Source organism: Pseudonaja textilis, chromosome Z, assembly GCF_049901715.1.
Source record: "Pseudonaja textilis isolate UNSWEBS1 chromosome Z, rPseTex1.2, whole genome shotgun sequence".
Classification (NCBI taxonomy): domain Eukaryota; kingdom Metazoa; phylum Chordata; class Lepidosauria; order Squamata; family Elapidae; genus Pseudonaja; species Pseudonaja textilis.
Window position 1 is genome coordinate 109094324 of NC_142008.1, and position 18479 is coordinate 109112802.

The window sequence follows — 18479 nt, forward strand, 5'->3', positions numbered from 1 at the left end:
TCAAACAGTAGTCTAAAGAAAACCTTTCTGCAACAGTGATTGAAGCAAGGAACTTGAAAATGTCAGCAAAATGTGAACTAAAAGTTTATCTTACATACATGATGATCACATAACTTACAGTACTTCCCAAGATTAACATACAGTATATCCAGCCATGGTTGACTGATTAAGTTAATAGGTTGGTGTTCCTAGTCTTTATGTATTTGTTTGTCAAACTTGAACAAGATAATAAGTATAAATATGAACATAAAATGGGGTGAGGTCCACAATAGATAGTTTGAGGTTGAAGCTGTGAGGGCTTGTAACAACAGAGCCAGGTAGGGCATTCCAGGCCTTGACCTGTTGCTGAAGTTGTATTTTCTGCAATCAAGTTTGGAGTGCTTTACCTTGAGTTTGTATCAGTTAATTTATATTGGTTAATAAGACAAATATAATCTCTGTCAGGAGGTGACTTTAGAACAAGTGGAGCATCATTGTGTCTCTCAGGAAGGACTTCCAAAAATATTAAGATAAAAAAGAACTTTTACTGAAATCTAAAATTATTCTTCTCTAGGCAAATTGCTGAAATTGCCTATATGGTTTACAACTAGATGCAGTTCTTGTTATAATTATGTGTCCTTGTGCACTTTTTTTTCAGCCTGATTCCCTAAATCTTCCAGCATGCTCTTTCTATGTATTTTACCATTTATGAGATAACAAGAACATCAAGCAGTTCCTTAACACCACACTAGTCCTGGATATCTAGGAGAACAGTTTCAATGTCGGGGAGGCCAGTAAGCATGTCTTAGATCTTCTTTTTCAGAATAGAGGGAGTGCTATCAACTTCAATTGTGTCCAAAGGAGCAAAACAGACTTTTTGCCCATCATTGGTGACCTTCCCATCCCAAACTCTATCCAGATGGCCCACATTTTGAATACCTATAAGGTTCCACAGATATGAGCATTCTTCACAGCTTCTTTAGCAAAGACCGATGCTCAAGATCAATTAAGGTGTCCAGTGATGAGAAAAGATGGGCAATGAGGTCTTCCATGTTTCCCAATTTTTAGCTTTCCAAATCCACTATTGTGAAACTTACGATTTCCTTCTTCCGTGTCAATTTTCATGGTAACTTTGAAGGTTCTGTAATTAAATTGAATAACTATAACTTTCCATAGGTATGGCCATTTTTCACAGATCAGTTTCTTTAGCAAAAGTATTCAAAGAAGATCTCTGGAATTTTTTTAAAGTTGTATTGGATTTTTAGTTTTAAATATTCATCAATATCAATACATAAATAGTGTGGCCTTTGGGTATAATTCATTTTGATACAAATAGCAATAATAATAATAATATGTTTTACGTTAATCAAATTTATGTAATCCTAGTATAAATATACATGTTTGTTTTAAAGTTCAATATTTCAATGTGCCATTTTAATGCCATTTTAATGAAAATCTTGAAGGGATTTTCTAATTCAACCCTTATGTCTATATTCTTTGGGATGACGAAAGGATTCTTCATTTAATTTTCTATGCATCTTTTTCTCAAACAGATCAGTTATGGATCATTTGACTCATGTTTCATTTGCTGAAACATTTTGGATGGAACTGGATTGGCCTCATAGCATCAGATGATGAGAGTGGGGAAGACTTTCTTCAAAATATCAAGCCAAAGCTCTTCCAGAATGATATTTGCATTGCTTGGATGAAGTCAATCCGACTTTTGAGAGATCGAGCCTTAAATATGCACGTCCTTTCTGCACATATATCTTATATAAAAGACACTATCTTAATGAAGAAAATCAGTGTGTTCCTTGCCTCTGGGACTGTCCAATCTATGGAGGCTTTACAATGTGCTCTGTATTTATCTGAAAAGTCCAATAAAAACTCAGTATATCACAGAGTGTGAATTGTGACCTCTCAGTGGGACTTCACTGTTATGACAATTGCAATCAGGAGTTTTCCAACCCAAACTTTCAATGGTCCTTTGTACTTCTCACTCCACACAAACACGGTGCCACATTTCCAGGAATTTCTTGGGAATATAAACTCTTATTTACACTCCTCATTTTACATTGATTGGTTCTGGGAGTCTGTATTTTCCTGTTCATTCCCTCCATATCCCAAAAAAGCAAAACACTGCACTGGGAAGGAAGAACTAGCGAGAGCCCCTGACTCTCTGTTTGAAATGACTATATCTGGAGAGAACTACAATATCTACAATGGAGTTAGTTCTGTAGCACATGCTCTGCAAACTATGCATTCAAGCAGAGAAAAAACAAATTCCCTGAGGAATAGGAATAAATTAGCAAAAATTTCAAATTTTCAGCCATGGGAAGTATGTCATCACTCTTCTCAGATATATTTATATAAGGAAGTGAATAGGAAAGGAATGAGGAATATAAAATTTTTAGATTTGTTCATCTGCGGTAATAAATGAAACCGTTAGTTATTATGTCTTGGCAATTCAGTTCATCATGCTCTCAGTCATGTTGAAGAGTTGTCCCCCAATTCAAACCAGATAATCAGAGTTGGAAGAGACCTTGTAGGTCATCTAATCCAACACTCCACCCAAGCGGGAGACCCTGCACCATTTCTGACAAATGGCAGTCCAATCTCTTCTTGAAAGTCTCAAGTGATCGCACTCCCACAATTTCCCAGGGCAAGCTGTTCCACTGGTTGATTGTTCTCACTGTCAGAAAGTTTCTCCTTATTTCCAGGTTAAATCTCTCCTTGTTCAGTTTCCATCCATTATTCCTTGTCTGGCCTACAGGCACTTTATAAAATAGCTTGACCCCTTCCTCCCTGTGGCAACCCCTCAAATATTGAAAGACCTCTATCATGTCTCCCCTGGTCCTTCTCTTTACTAGACTAGCCATGCCCTGCAATCATTCATCATATGTTTTAGCTTCCAGTCCCCTAACCATCCTGGTTGCTCTTCTCTGTACTTTTTCTAGGGTCTCAACATCCTTTTTATGATGTGGTGAACAAAACTAGATGCAGTACTTTAGGTGTGGTCTTATTAAGGCTTTATACAGCAGTATTAGTACCTCACTTGATCTTGATTGTATCCCTCTGTTAATACAATTTAGGATTGCATTAGCTTTTTTGGTGGCTGCTGCACACTTCTGGCTCATATTTAGCTGGTTGTTCACTAAGACTCCAAGATCCCTCTCACAGCTACTGCTATTGAGCCTGGTTTCACCCAGTCTATATGTGTACTTTTGGTTTTTCTTGTCTAAGTGTAGGACTTTACTTTTCTCTACATTGAATTTCGTTTTGTTAGATACAGCCCAGTGTTCTAGTCTGTCGAGATCCAACTGGATCTTGAGCCTATCTTCTTAGGTGTTAGTTATTCCTGCCAGCTTAGTATCATCTGCACATTTGATAAGTTCCCCTTCTATTCCCTCATCTAAGTCATTAATGAAGATATTGAAGAGTCCTAAGACAGAACCTTGTGGCACCCCACTGCTTATTTCCCTCCATGTAGACTTAGACACATTAAGGACTACTCGTTGAGTATGGTTTGCCAGCCAATTGCAAGTCCATCTAGTGGTGGTGCTATCTATTCCACCTTTTTCTAGCTTACTAAGAAGTAGGTTGTGGTCTACTTTGTTGAATGCTTTGCTGAAATCTAAATATATTATGTCAATTTTCAATATGGGAGCTCTCCCAATCTCTTTCTAATAAACAATTCATATTCATCTGCTACCCAGCTATTCTCACTTTGGGATTATTTACACAAACATATCTATGAATATATTTTAGTCATAATAAAATTATTATTTAGAAATTATTCTTATGTGTAAAAGATATTTTAGTTTAAATTCTTAAATGTTTGTGAATCCTTACATTTTTTTTCTTAAATGTTTGTGAATCCTTACAAATTTTCAATATGTCTACAAAAATGTGATCTCGAATATGATTCACAGGAGTCCTAAAACTAGATAAGGAAAAACCAAGTCTCTCTGAAAAAACTAATTAACTGTTAAGAATTACTTGTCTGCAATTCTGTTACTAATGGAACTCAGTCGTTTCACAGAGTCAGAGTTGTCTTCCAATTCAAACCAGCTCCTAGAGTTGCGTTTTCTTGGAACATTTTTCTCACTGAATACTGTGCTTTAGAAATGTCCTTTATTTGTTAGGCATGAGCCATCAGAACCACTCGCAAACTAACCAAAGTCGATATTTATTTTTGATCACCCATATTACAAGAATCTTGCTAGATTGTCTGCTTTCCCTTGGAAAATGGAAGATATGGGCCTAAGGGCCTGAGTCATTTCCTCCCCAAATTGGGAGTCCTCTCCTTCAGCAGTCAATTTCACCACATTGTTTCAGCAATGAGACACTTCCTTATATCTGGTTGTAGTGAATATCCAGAATTCAGTTCTTTCCATTAAGCAGGATCTACTCATACTCACAACTGATTCTCATCCCATTAATAAAAGCACTTTCCTATCAAATGAACAGATAATCTAGAGCAGGGCTGTCAAATTCCCAGCCCATGGGCCGGATGCCTCATGAACAACCCATGCCCATCCCTGGATTTAGCGAAGGGGAAAAAAGTCCCAATACATCATGTGATGACATGAATTTGACACTCCTGATCTAGAGGTTCATGTGTTGTTTTTACATGTACAAATATTAAGTCTGGATCATTTTTTTCCCACTAAATTAAAGAACATGTATAACAATTTAACATTTTTGTTTCATTTGGTTCGCTTTATTGAAATTTGGAACTTGTATAGAGAACAGTTCATGTTTTATATCACATTTTTGCAAAAATATTGAAAATTCAGATGCATTTACAAATTTTGAAGAACCACGGTACAATATTCTGCTTCAGCATGTGTTTTAGTAGTTATCATAGGAATCTGCAGTGATTGATTAATGAAGGTGATATGCAATTTAATTTTAAATTCATTTTCTAAGAGTGAAAATTCCCCACTTTTAAATTACCTATTCTTAGCTAAATAAGCACCTGATCAGTTTTATCTTGGTTCATAAATCAATCAGGTTTCAACCTAGAATATAAATCAAAGACAGAACACAAACCAAGACCACATTCTCTTCATAAGACCAGAAATGTAAAAAATAAATCCTGAGATAAGGAAGTAAGAAGCCATTTCTTCCCTGTTGAAAAGAAACCTATGTGGTTCTGAAATCACCAGGAGATAATCTTAACTGGATTGGGCTTTCATTACAAGAATTCCCCTCCCAGTTGGGGGAATCTCATTTTATTATAACACTCAGGATATTAATAAAGTAGAATACTTGTAGCTCAGGGTTGAAACAAGGGTCCTTGATGTTCTTTGAGTTTGCTTGTTTTCTTGCAAATGTTCCATTAGCCTAACTAGGTAATGCCATGAGTACTAGAAAAGAGGGTTGTTTGCTATCAGTTTATATTCTGGTATCTTGCCTGTCTGTGTGGGTGGGGTTGGTCTTAGAGATTCTTTGGTTGGGCTGTTTACTGATGGCCTTTTGGCAGTTTTCTTTGATTGGGGTATTGCTCTCTTGATTGTTGGCATGAAATTTTTTTTTTTATTTATTTGATTTGTCAATTGCTTACAAAATAATAGTAAAAATAGTAAAAATAATAATAAAAATAAAAATAGTAATAATAATAATCGCTTAAAAATAATACAAAATGACCTTGGAGTTAATGTACCTTAGTGCTGATTACTGGTAGAGAGGTAGTGCAATCTTTTCCTCTTTGGGGCTGGTTGACCATCCCTTTGCTTAGTCTATAGATGTGGTTAATGTTTATGTGTCATTGATGGCTGATTTGTCAGAATGCCAGGCTTCTAGAAATTCCTTGGCATTTTGGGATTTGACCTGATCTAGGATTTTCACATTTTCCCAGTTGAAACTATGGTTAAATCTGTCTATATGTTGTGAAATTAAATAATTTTCATCATGTCTTCTGACTGCCAGTTGGTGTTCATGGATGCATTCTGCCAGTCTTCTGCCTGTATGTCTTAAATAGTGGTTGTTAAAGTTCTTACATTGTATGTTGTAGATTACTTCTATTTCTTCTTCTAGGGTTGCTGAGTCTTTTTGTTTACTTAGGATATTTTGAAGGGCTTTAGTTAGCTTTGCAAGAAAACAAGCAAGCTCAGAGAGTTTCAAGGACTCCTCACTCTGAATACAATTATATCAGTCCAAACATATGGGATAAGAAGGGTTAGAAAGGCTAAATTACGTTTTTGATATATCCAAATATTTAAGTAATATTTATTGAAGAAACTTATGGACTGAGGTTGAAAGAAATTCAGCAAGGCCGTGATTCAGGAAGAAGAGAGCTATATCCCTGTGCTTCCTTTTCTTACCCATAGAGGAATACCTATAGAGATACCTTCCTATATTTATGTGGGATGCCCTCTTTCTTCCTATTGTTTATTTATGCAATAGTTGGAAAAGGAAGTAATGGTTTGAGACTTCTTTCTGATACAAAGAATGTTAATTTGTCTATTAAAATATTCCAGGTAAGTATAAAAAATGTCAAAAGGGCTGCAGTATATGGGTTAAAGTGATATCTGAATCTAGGCAGAATGGATTTCAGTTACAACTCTGATAAGCCTCACTACAGAAACTCTATTGGAATTGTAAATGTTGCCAAATTTGGAAGAAGATTGAGATAGGGCTGGTTTGATCTTGCTTTATCTCTCCTTTCAACCCAGCTTCACTACTTTTTAAGAAACACCCATTTTAATAACAGTGCAAGAGATGAAATCTTTTTTGATGAGAAGGGTGATTTTGATCCAGGATACTACATCTTCAGTTTGGTCGTCTTTCAGAATCAATCCTTCCAGAGAGTCCGTGTTGGAAGGATTGACTCCAAAGCTCCTGATGGGAAAAAGTTCACCCTCAATAAAAGTGCCATTGTATGGAATCACAAGTTTCAACAGGTGGGACATTGAAAAATATTTTTTCCTCTACTGAGTTGCATAAATGTTTCTGTCCATCTTGCAATTTTCCCTTTTATTTTGAATCTTATTTTTCTATGATGAATAAGCAATAACTCTACCTTAAATACATGCTTTGTATGATCCTCATTTAAATATTTAGGCATTTGAGGTTTTTAAATTCAAATCTAAATATTATGAGGTCTCTATCTGCAGTTGGTATAAAAATTCATTATCACTGAATAGGGAAACATTGAAATACCAATTTGTCCATATATTAATCAGTTTTTTAAATAGTCATTTCAAGGTGAATACATTTTGACTATGCTGGGAATATGGAACACTCTCCACAACCAAGAGATTCTTGTGACATTTCACCCTCAAAAGGTTTTGCACTCCCTTGAATTTACAACCAGTCCCCTTTCTAACTCCCCCTCCCAAAGTGAGATGTTTGAAGAAATGTTTGGTGAATTCTACTCATAAATCTTCCTGACCCTTATTTCTAGGACCCTCCCCATGCCAGATGTGTGGAGAACTGCCCCTGGGGCTACAGCAGGGTTGTTGAGGAGAAACATGTCTGTTGCTACAATTGCAGAAAATGTCCTGAAGGAAGAATTTCAGTCCAAACCGGCAAGTTAAAAATAAATGATATAGGTGGAAATTCAAAGCTTTCAAACTTAAACATTTTCCATTTTTTCCAAATATGTTATTGTATGTAGAAGAATAGATTTATTCTCAGCTACTCTGGAATAGGGCTAAGAATGGTAAAGTAGCTTTTTTTACTTTTAAAAGGAGATAATTTAAATACTTGCATGCATTTTTATATTATCCTTCACTATGCTGAGAGATGCAGTGGATTTCAGAGAAAAGAAAGTACAAAATGGCCTTCAAGTAGCATGGAAAGTAAAATGTGTACATTGGATAAGACAAAAAAAAAATGTTTAGAGTTAAGAAAGCTTTATTTTATACAAATAACCTTTGATTTAACAACAATTCGTTTAGCAATCATTCAAAGTAAAAAAAAAAAACTACTGAAAAAATGGACTTGGGTCCATTTTGGACTGGGTCTCACATTTAAGGTGGTTCCAGTATACCCAAGTTCATCTGATCAAAATATGGGCACATGGCAACTACGTGTCTTTACAGTTATTGCAGATTTCTTGGGTTGTGTAATCACTGTTTGAGACCTTCCTTGCTGGCTTTTGATAAGCAAAACCAAAGGGGGTAACCAGATTTGTTTAACAACCTTGTGCATTGATTTTCATAACAACCTTAGTAAAAATGGATCGGGCATGATTGATTTAAAAATCACTTTGTTTAGCAATGGAAATACTGGTCCGAATTGTTTTATTTATTTATTTTATTTTATTTTGTCAAGCAATTATAAGATAACAGGTATAAGTATAAACATAGTAATGAATACATGAAATGGATACGAATAAGAAAAAAAGAAACAATAGGACAGGAATGGTAGACACATTGGTGCAGTTATGCACACCTCCCACAGACCTCTTATTAAGGGGTGAGGCGAATAGTAGACAGTCTAAGGTTAAAGTTTTTGGGGTTTGGGGAAGAAAGCACAGAGTCAAGTAGAGTATTCCAGACGTTGACACTCTGTTGCTGAAGTCGTATTTCCTGCAATCAAGTTTGGTGCGTTTTACCTTGAGTTTGTATCTATTGTGTGCTCTTGTATTGTTATGGTTGAAGCTGGTAGGACATTACAATATATAATTTTATGTACTATACTTTGATCAGACTGAAGGCAACATAGTTCTAGGTTGACTAGGTCTAGAATTTCAAGTCTGGTGGCATAAAGTATTCTTCAACAAGTAGAGGAGTGGAGAACTCTTCTTGTGAAATATTTCTGGACTTTCTCAACTGTGCTAATATCAAATACATAATGTGGGTTCCGGACTGATGAGCTGTATTCAAGTATTGGTCTAGCAAATGTTTTGTATGCTCTAGTCTAGTTAGTAGTGTGATATTACCAGAGAAAAAGCTACGTAGGATTGGGTTAACAACTCTTAATGCCTTTTTGGCTATGTAGTTACACTGGGCTCTAGCATTTAGATCATTAGAGATGAGTACTCCAAGGTCCTTGACAGAGCTTGGATCATCAATAAGGTCTTGGCTATTCAGCTTGTATTTTATGTTCTGATTTTTTTTGCCAATATGTAAGACAGAGCATTTATTAGTAGATATGAAGTTGCCATTTGTTTGACCATTCTGATACATAGTCGAGGTCTTTTTGAAGGGTAGCAATACTGTCTGTCGTGTTGAATGGCTTTACATCATCAGCAAAGAGAACACAATTGCTCTTAATATGATCATAGAGGTCATTTATGTAGAGTATGAAGAGAGTTGGTCCTAGATCACTGCCTTGGAGGACACCACTGTTGACAGGTACAGAATTTGATAGGACGCTCCCAATTTTGACCATTTGTTGTCTGTTTGACAGGAATACTTCTGCCCAATTATGTAGGTGTTGAGAGATACCATAAGATTTTAGTTTTAGGAGTAGTTTGTCATGTACCACTGAATCAAAAGCTTTACAGAAGTCTATGTAAATTGCGTCTATTGCTTTGCCCTGATTGAGTTGTGTAGTCCATATGTTTTGCAGTGTAAGAGTTGCAGATTACAGGATAGTTATTTTCTGAAACCAAATTGTTTATTAGAGAGTAGGTTGTTTGTCTCCAAGTGAAAGATAATGGATTGGTTAACAATTGATTCCATGATTTGACAGGTGACGCAGCATAAAGAGATCGGTCTGTAATTTTCAACTAGGCTGGGGCCTCCCTTTTTGAAGATGGGGATGACCGTGGCTTTTGACCATAGGTTTGGCAAGGGGCTGGTCCTGAAAGATTTTTCAAAGATTATGCTTAGAGGTTCAGCTATAGCAGTGGATAGCTTTTTTAAGAAGTAGGCACATATTCCATCCATAGAGATGATTTTAGATTACGTAGTGTTTTTCAACATTGTCTTCTGTAAAATTGATGTGTATTAGATCATTGTAGTTGTCTGTGGTTCAACTAGGAAATAATGGGCATGATCCATTGCTGTTTACAAATACTGAGCCAAAGAATGTGTTAAAGATGTTGGCTTTAATGGTGTCGTCATTGAAGTCTTTACCATTAGGTCCTTTCAGGGGTGGGATGGTCCTTTAGTCTTTTAGTTTGTTGTTTACAAAATTGTAGCAAGTGCAGGTGTAATTGCTGCATAGAAGGCTTTCCTCTTATTTAATGTGATAATTGGTGCATTCAGTCTTTATCTGGTGGCATAAATTTTTGTATCAACTTTTGAAGTTGGCAAGGTAACCAAATTTGTTTTTCCACCAAAGTGATTTCTTTTTGGATATGAAGCTTCCTTATTGTTATGGGTATTCTGTTTTTCCTGGTTTTGGGAGTTGTTATTGGTACATATAGTTTGATGACTCTTTTGACTTCAAGTAAAAATATGTTGTAATGGTCTTCAACAGTATTGCATCCAGTGAATAGAAATTGCCAGTCAAGGGATGAGAGATCATTGTCTTTAAGGTCATAGTTGCCTTTTTTGAAGTTATAATTGGGGATCCTGTTGTTATGATGATTTTTGTATGGTGATTTTTGTGTGTGATTGCAAATTGAGGAGTACCTGTAAGTGGAAAGGATTATGTGAATGGACTCACCAAATATGATTTCTTTATGTTCCCTCTGTTAATTTTCCTTATGTTTGGAAATGACAAGACATTCTTTTTGTGTTTCAGATGCAGATCAATGTGAGAGATGCCCAGAAGATCAATATTCAAATGCAGCAAGAGACCGGTGCCTTCCCAAAATGTTCAGCTACTTATCATTTAATGAACCCTTAGGAATCATTCTGACCTCCTTAATTATTTTCTTTTCTACAACCCTTATTTTGGTGGCATTGACTTTCTTTCTTCACTGGAACACCCCCCCTTGTCAAAGCCAATAATAGAGACATCACGTGTGTCCTTCTTTCTTCTCTTCTCCTTTGCTTTCTCTGCTTGTTTTTGTTCATTGGTTGGCCTGGGAAAGTGACTTGCCTTCTCAGGCAAACAATCTTTAGTACCATTTTCTCCATCTCAGTTTCTTGTATCTTGGCCAAAACAATCATGGTTGTTCTAGCATTTCTGGCCACCAAGCCAGGGAACACAATGAGGAAGTGGCTAGGAAAAGGTCTGGAGAGATCAGCCATTATCCTTGGCTCCTTCATTCAAATTGTTATCTGTGTGGTGTGGTTGGTCATATCTCCTCCCTTCCCAGAATTGGACATGCATTCACAATTTGATGAAATTATTGTACAGTGTAATGAAGGTTTAGATAACATGTTCTATATTGTCCTGAGCTACTTGGGATTGCTGGCCACTGTTAGTTTCATTGTGGCTTTCTTTGCAAGGAAATTGCCAGATACTTTCAATGAAGCCAAGCTAATCACTTTCAGCATGCTTGTGTTTTGCAGCATTTGGGTGTCCTTCATCCCAGCCTATCTCAGCACAAAAGGGAAATATATGGTGGTTGTGGAGATCTTCTCTATCTTAGCTTCCACTGCAGGTCTTTTGGGTTGCATATTTCTCCCCAAGTGCTACATCATAATCTTGAACCCACATCTTAACACAAAACAATATTTGGCCAGAAGATAATTTAATGGTCAAATCCAATTTGAATCTATCTTTATTTTTCAGCATTATCCTGATGACCCAGAGTGTCCATCATGGGGTCAATCTGACTACTATTCAAGATATTCAGCCACAACTATGCATTTCTATTCTTCTGAGCTTTGTCTGTGAAATGCATGTAATGTGATGTCTGGCCTTTAAATTCTGAATCAGAACTGCTATTATATCATTATATCAGAGCCACAGTGGGATAGTGGTTAGAATGCAGTACTGCAGGCTACTTCTGCTGACTGCCAGCTGGCTGCAATTTTGCAGTTGAAATCTCACCGGGCTCAAGGTTGATTCAGCTTTTCACCCTTCTGAAGCTGGAAAATTGAGGACCCAGATTGTTGGGGGCAATATGCTGACACTGCAAAACTGCTTAGAGAGGGCCATAAAGCACTGTGAAGCTATATATAATTCTATGTCCTATTGCTATTTTGGAAACTGATAGAATAAGTGTTATTTTGGCCATGCTTTTTATGCTTCATTACCTTGCTAACCTGATTGCTTTATTAATTGTGGAAATTGCTCAGGGGTCTTCATGACTGGATTATAATAGAAACTGCACAAATACTAACACATTTCTCCATGAAGGTTTATGTCTAGGTACTCACTATCCCACCAATTTCTCATACTGTCCCAAAGTTCTAGATGGGGGTTCATCTCAACATTTGACATGCCTTTTGCTAGTCTATAATTTTAGCATGGAACATGATAAAACAAAACATGGGACACATAGACAGATGCTCCCATGCAAGTGAATCAAAGTTCAGTTTTAAGCTAGAAACTTAGCTCAATGCTTTCTCCAAGCACACCAACCTCCAGAAACATATCTGAATTGTGTCGTTCCTGGTCATTTACTGTCTCATTCAATTGATTATGGTAGTTGCCCTGATAATCAAAATAAGTTCAAGTATGATGTAATCAGTGGTAGCCTTTTCAATATCTTTGATATTTTTCTCAAAGTTCTGGAGGAAGACTTTCTGCAAAGGCTCTATAGACTATGCTGAAACATTTTTTAAAGCTAGTATCAACTGATGATCCTTGTTCTCACTTTTTCCAGTAATTAAGGAGCAATCCCCAGCAAAGCCCTTTCCTGATGGGAGGAGTGAGTCAAGTAGAGACACAGATAAAGTTCTTGTGATCACCAAAGCACTCTTTCCAGAGGTTAACACCCAAGTTCCCAAGACTTGTTCAATTTGACATTGTTCTCTAATTTGCTCAATTCTATTGGATCATCAGAATCTGGTAATATCAAGCTCAAGCCCAAAGATAACACAGTGAAATCCAATTTAGTGCAATTATTTAAATGCTTACACCTAATAGACAGAATCTTGCCAGACTAAAACTATAACTTTATAAACTAATGGATAGATTATAGGGTGTGACTACCCTGAACCTTGTTCCTTCCTTTTCCATCCTGCTTTGGAATGTATGGTCTCTTAATTGGGCTTCCTTCTGTAATGTATTGAATTCTCCCTAGCAAACTGTGCTGCTGCTGAACTCCTGCCCCAGTCCTTCTCCAAGTGCACATTCCATCACAAATAACTAACCAAAGATTGAAGAACATTTTGTATGAAAAGCATTTGTAAGTAAAGCAAATTTAACACCAACACCCACATGTCTCATGAATTTTAGGCTTGAATCACCAATCTCCATCCAGATGGCCTACATTCTCATTTCTCAGTTATGAGCAGGGGTGGGATCCGACAGGGTTAACTACTGGTTTGGTGATTTATGAGGTTCAGTGATTTATGATGTGCTTTCCTGCATGCTGCGTGTGTGCCTGTAAATCATCATCAGCTTGCTGCCTGGACAGCTGAGCCAGACAGAACTGGTAGAGTCCCAACCCCTGGTTATGAGTATTTTTCACAGATTTGAAAACTGGAGCGGGGATTGATAATTTCTTAATCTACAAAAAAAAAAATCCTTACAAGAAAATTATGGTCATTTCTAAACCAGATTTTGTTTTTTCAATTCATGGATCCATACTTTAAAGGAAAAAGTAAGTATGGGATGAAAACTACTCAGAACTGATTGCTTAAGGATCAGTGTTAGTTTCGTTGGAACTTGTAGAATCTTCAACAATAAACTACTTTACTCACAGTTTGTTGAGAAAGAATGTATATATTATAATCCGTTTCTTCCAACCCAGCAACAATTGGTGAATCCGAATTAAGCCAGCGCTGAGAACATCTGCCTCTCAGCACTTTTTATTACCCATTCCCACCCCTTTCTATTAACTAACATCCTTCCTCCCAATTAATCCCACTTGCTTCCAACCTGCAATGCTAAACGCAGCTAACCTGCTGACACTAATCACGCCCACCACATTCCATCCCACATATCCAATTACTCCCCCCTCATATTCATCTATTGTGCAAACACACAGTAAAACCAAGACAAAGCTCTGACTGGCTTAAAAATAATAAAAAAGAAACCCAATAGCCGTTCTTCATCAGCTGTTTTGTTTCATTGAGCTGTGCTGAGCCACTCTGTAGAGGAGTGGCAACCCCCCCACACACACACCAGTTCCTGTCAGGTGGTTGTGCCTGTAATGGAATGTCGGTTCCATTATGCTACAACTTGTCATAAGAGGGAGCTATAAATCATGGTTTAATTCTCTTTCTCTTTTTCACTGATAAGCTCTTTTGATAATGATGCTGACTGACTAAGAACCAATACTGACTCACCCTGTTTATTTTGATATTCTGTTGATATCAAAGGTTATTTGTTGTATTATGGTTTGATATTTGTCTGCTGTAAAAGACATGGAATTGGTAAGAAGATTTTATAACTAGATGTAAGAAGACTTTATAAATGGATATTTCTGGACTGTTAAAAATGTGTATGACGTGGACTGTTTATTGGACTGTGCTATTTCTTCAAGTCAACATTAATACAACTTGTTCAACTCTGTATGGCTGTATATTTCTTCATAACTGTTCTCATAAACCATTTTCTGTGTGCATATCCTTTTCATACAAGGGTTATTCTGCACATTATCCTAACATTGGTTATGGGCCCAGTGAGATATTGAGAATCAGTGTGAATATACAGTTTCATATTTACAATGTTACAATGGCACAAGAACAGTCAACCAGTTTATTCCTGATAACCCAGTTGGATGGAACAAACTATGTTTCCTGGTCTATGAAGTGCAGCCTATTTCTGCGTAAAGAAGGATTATGGACTGTACTGAATAATCCACTGGATGTTTAACAACTTTGGATCCATTGATTGATGAAGATAAAAAGAAAATAGCTGAATTTAACCAAGATAATGAAAAGATTCTTAGTATAATTGGACTGACCCTGAGTGATCCACAACTAGTCCATATTCATGATCAAGAATCTGCTGCTAGATGTTGGGACATTCTAAAGAAGATTTATGTTCGATATAGTGTAGGTGCACACATACACCTTACACCTAAACTGTTCCAAGCTTGTCTTATAAAAGGTGGCAATATGTTAGCTCATTTGGAGTTTATGAAAAGGACTTTTCAGGAGCTACAAAAAAAAGAACTGTTTTTTTCTGAGTTGCAACAGGTTTACATTATTCTTTCTTCTTTGGATGAAACTTATGATGATTATGTATCTTCATTGGAAGTTTTAAACAGAGATGAACTTACATTGACTGGCATAACTGGAAGACTGTTAGAAGAATCAAGAAGAAGGCAAGATAGAATTCAACTGAGAGAAAGACAACCTGTATTCTGTCTTCAACTGCCTATATTGTTAGGAAATGTTTTTCTTGTGGGGCTAAAGGACATATAGCTAGATAATGTAAGAAGGGTAAGAAACAGAATAATATACAGAGAGCTCATAAGAATGTTAGTTTAGCAATATCAAATACTACAAATGTAAACCATGATATATGGGTAGTTGATAGTGGAGCATCACAGTGTATAACTAAAAGTAAAGAGAGATTTATTAACATGAGAAAGAGTGAACAGCATATATCATTAGCTAATGTATGGAAAATGAAAGCATATGGAGAAGGTACTGCATATTTTTCATGTATAAATGAAAGTTTACCAATGTTATATGTACTTGGAATGAAGTTTAATTTGCTATCTGTAAGAAAAATGGAAAAAGCAGGATTTGTAGTAACATTTAAGGGAGATACATGTTTAATAGACAAACAAGGTAAAAGTATTACTGCAAGATTTGAAAATGGTTTGTTTATTATAAATGATGATCCATCAAACAATGTTAAGTCAGTTTATGAGAATAAGAAGCCTCGTGATGAATGTATTCATCTACACCATAGATGTATGGGACATATACATTTCAAAATGATCAAGGAAACTGTTAAGTTGTCTACTGGTATAGATTTAAAACCTTGTATAAAGTATATAGATTACAATGTGTGTAATAAAAAGGAAAACAAGGTAATTTTTGAAAATATGGTAAATGAACTGAAAGCCAGTAAACCATTAGAGGTTGTGTTTGCTGATATCATTGGACCTAGAAAACCTAGTATAGGTGGAGCCTGTTATATATTGAGTATTATGGATCACTTTTCCAGATATGGTTTCTGTTACCTAATGAAAAAAAAGCAAGAAACATACCAGTATTTTGTAAACTGGCTAAAATTTACTGAAAGAAAACAGAAACAGAAAATTATTAGATTAATTATGAATAATGATACTGAATTTACTAATAACAAATTTGAAACCATGTTATGAAAAGCTGGAATTGAACATGAGCATTCTGATCCTTATAGACTACAACATAACTCATATATTGAATGTAGAAGACAGACATTACAAGTTATGCTAGGAATATGATGTCTGATTCTGGTATGTCAGAGCAACTGTGGGATGAGGCAATAATGTGTACTAACCATGTTTTGAATAATGTAATAACTTTAACAACTGGTGAATTACCATTTACTCGTTGGCATAGAAGAAAACCAGATCTTAGTTATTTGCATACATTTGGAACGCCAGCATGGGTTCATATTCCCACATAAGTAAGGCAAAAGGGACAATATAGAGCTAAGAAATTGTATTTTGTATGTTATGGAGCTAATCATAGATTATTTAAATTTTGGGAGCCAGGTACTACTAATATATATTGGAGTTCAAGTGCTAAATTTCTGGAGCACGTTGGCTGGCGAAAGTTTAAACAAAAATATAATAATAAAAAACATAGTATTATTGTAAAAACTCCATTGTTCTCTGACCATAAAAATGATAGGAATATTGATGAATCAGTAAAAGATGAACCATCTATAACTGCAAAAGATTCAATAAGGGAGGTAGAGGAAGAAAATAAACAAACAACATGTATTGAGTTTTCTAAAAGGTCAATTAGAGAGAGTCATAAATATAACAGAGTTCTTCTTTTCTATTTTCTTTAAAAAAAAAAAAGGCCAGTTCTTTCTCCATCCATTGTGTAAATTCTTTCTCCTTTAAAATAGTATTATTTAACGTCCATCTCAATCTTTTTTTTTGTCCCTTCCATTTAATTATCAATGGGTTATGATCAGCCCAAGTACTTGTTTCAATATTTACTTCTTGAACGCTAGATATTAAATCTGTTGAGATCCAAATCATATCAAGCCTGGACCATGACAAATGTCTATTTGAATAGAAAGTATATTGCTTAAGTTTAGCATTTCTTTCTCTCCATATGTCTTTTAAAGTTAATTCATCTATCATTTTAAAAAAAGATTTAGGAAGAGTTTTTCTATTATACTTTGCTGTTTATTGTCCACGATTCCATTAAAATCTCCCATCATAATTATATTAGCATAGTCCAGTCCAGCCATTTTGATATGTAATTTTTTATAAAATTCTTCCTGTTTATCATTCAGGGCATAAATTGCAGTCAAAAGTATCTTTCTATTGTTGTCCATTATTTCCACCATTAATATTCTCCCATCTTCATCAGCGTAAATCAATTTTGCTGGGGTAGCCTCTTTGATATATAGAACCACCCCTCTTTTCTTACATTGAGTCAAAGAAGTAAACAGTTTCCCTAATTTTGGTTGTAATAACAGTTGTTCATGTTGCTTTTTAATGTGTACTTCTTGTAAGCAGATTATATCAAACTTTAATTTCCCTAATTTATGAAAAATCTTCCTTCTCTTAGCAGCTGAATTCAGTCCATTTATATTTATTGTAATCAGTTTTTTCTCTTCCATGGTTATATTTTATATTTAGATTTAGCCACTCTCGTGGATCTTAATTCACGCTGATCTTTAATATCCACCTGTCCACCTACTGCACCTTCTTCTTTTCCAATCTCTATTTGTTCCTCTTGAAATTCAATTAATGAAATCTCTTTTTCTGCCTCTTCTTCTCTCCCTCCAAAAAATTCTGCGTAGAAAAGTTCTGCTTTCTCAATTGAATCAATTCTATGTCTCTGTTCTTGCCATGTAAACATCAATCCTTCTGGGATCAGCCATCTGTAATTCACCTCCTTTTTCAATAACATTTTGGTCAGAAATCGATATTCTCTTCTCATCTCTCTCACTCTTCTAGGTATTTGTTTTAAGACAAATTTCTTTGCCTTTATATTTCAACGAAAATGAACAAGTGAACATCAATATAACTTGTTCAACTCTGTATGGCTGTATATTTCTTCATAATTGTTCTCATAAACCATTTTCTGTGTGCATATCCTTTTTATACAAGGGTTACCCTGCACATTATCCTAACAGGGCTTCCCATCACAGAACCAATCAGCAGGACCTTTAAAGCCTGACTCCAGGTTGTAAAAAGGATCCAAGAAACTCTACGGTTTGCTAATCATCAATGCCATCACTTTAACCAGCATGTCCAGTGTTGAGAAAAGAAGGAAACATAATAACACAATATGTCCCAGTTCAATTGTAAAGATTATGACCTTCCATTTAAATCTTGTTGGCCCACCAATGGTTTTTGTAATCTAATCTAATCGTAATGTCACAGCAACACCCAGCAATAG

The 18479-nt window shown here is 35.7% G+C and overlaps 1 pseudogene; it reads left to right on the plus strand.

Moving 5' to 3' along the window:
- The first annotated feature begins 1555 nt into the window (after positions 1 to 1555).
- LOC113449569 (vomeronasal type-2 receptor 26-like) lies at positions 1556 to 11523 on the plus strand (annotated as a pseudogene).
- Positions 11524 to 18479: the final 6956 nt, after the last annotated feature.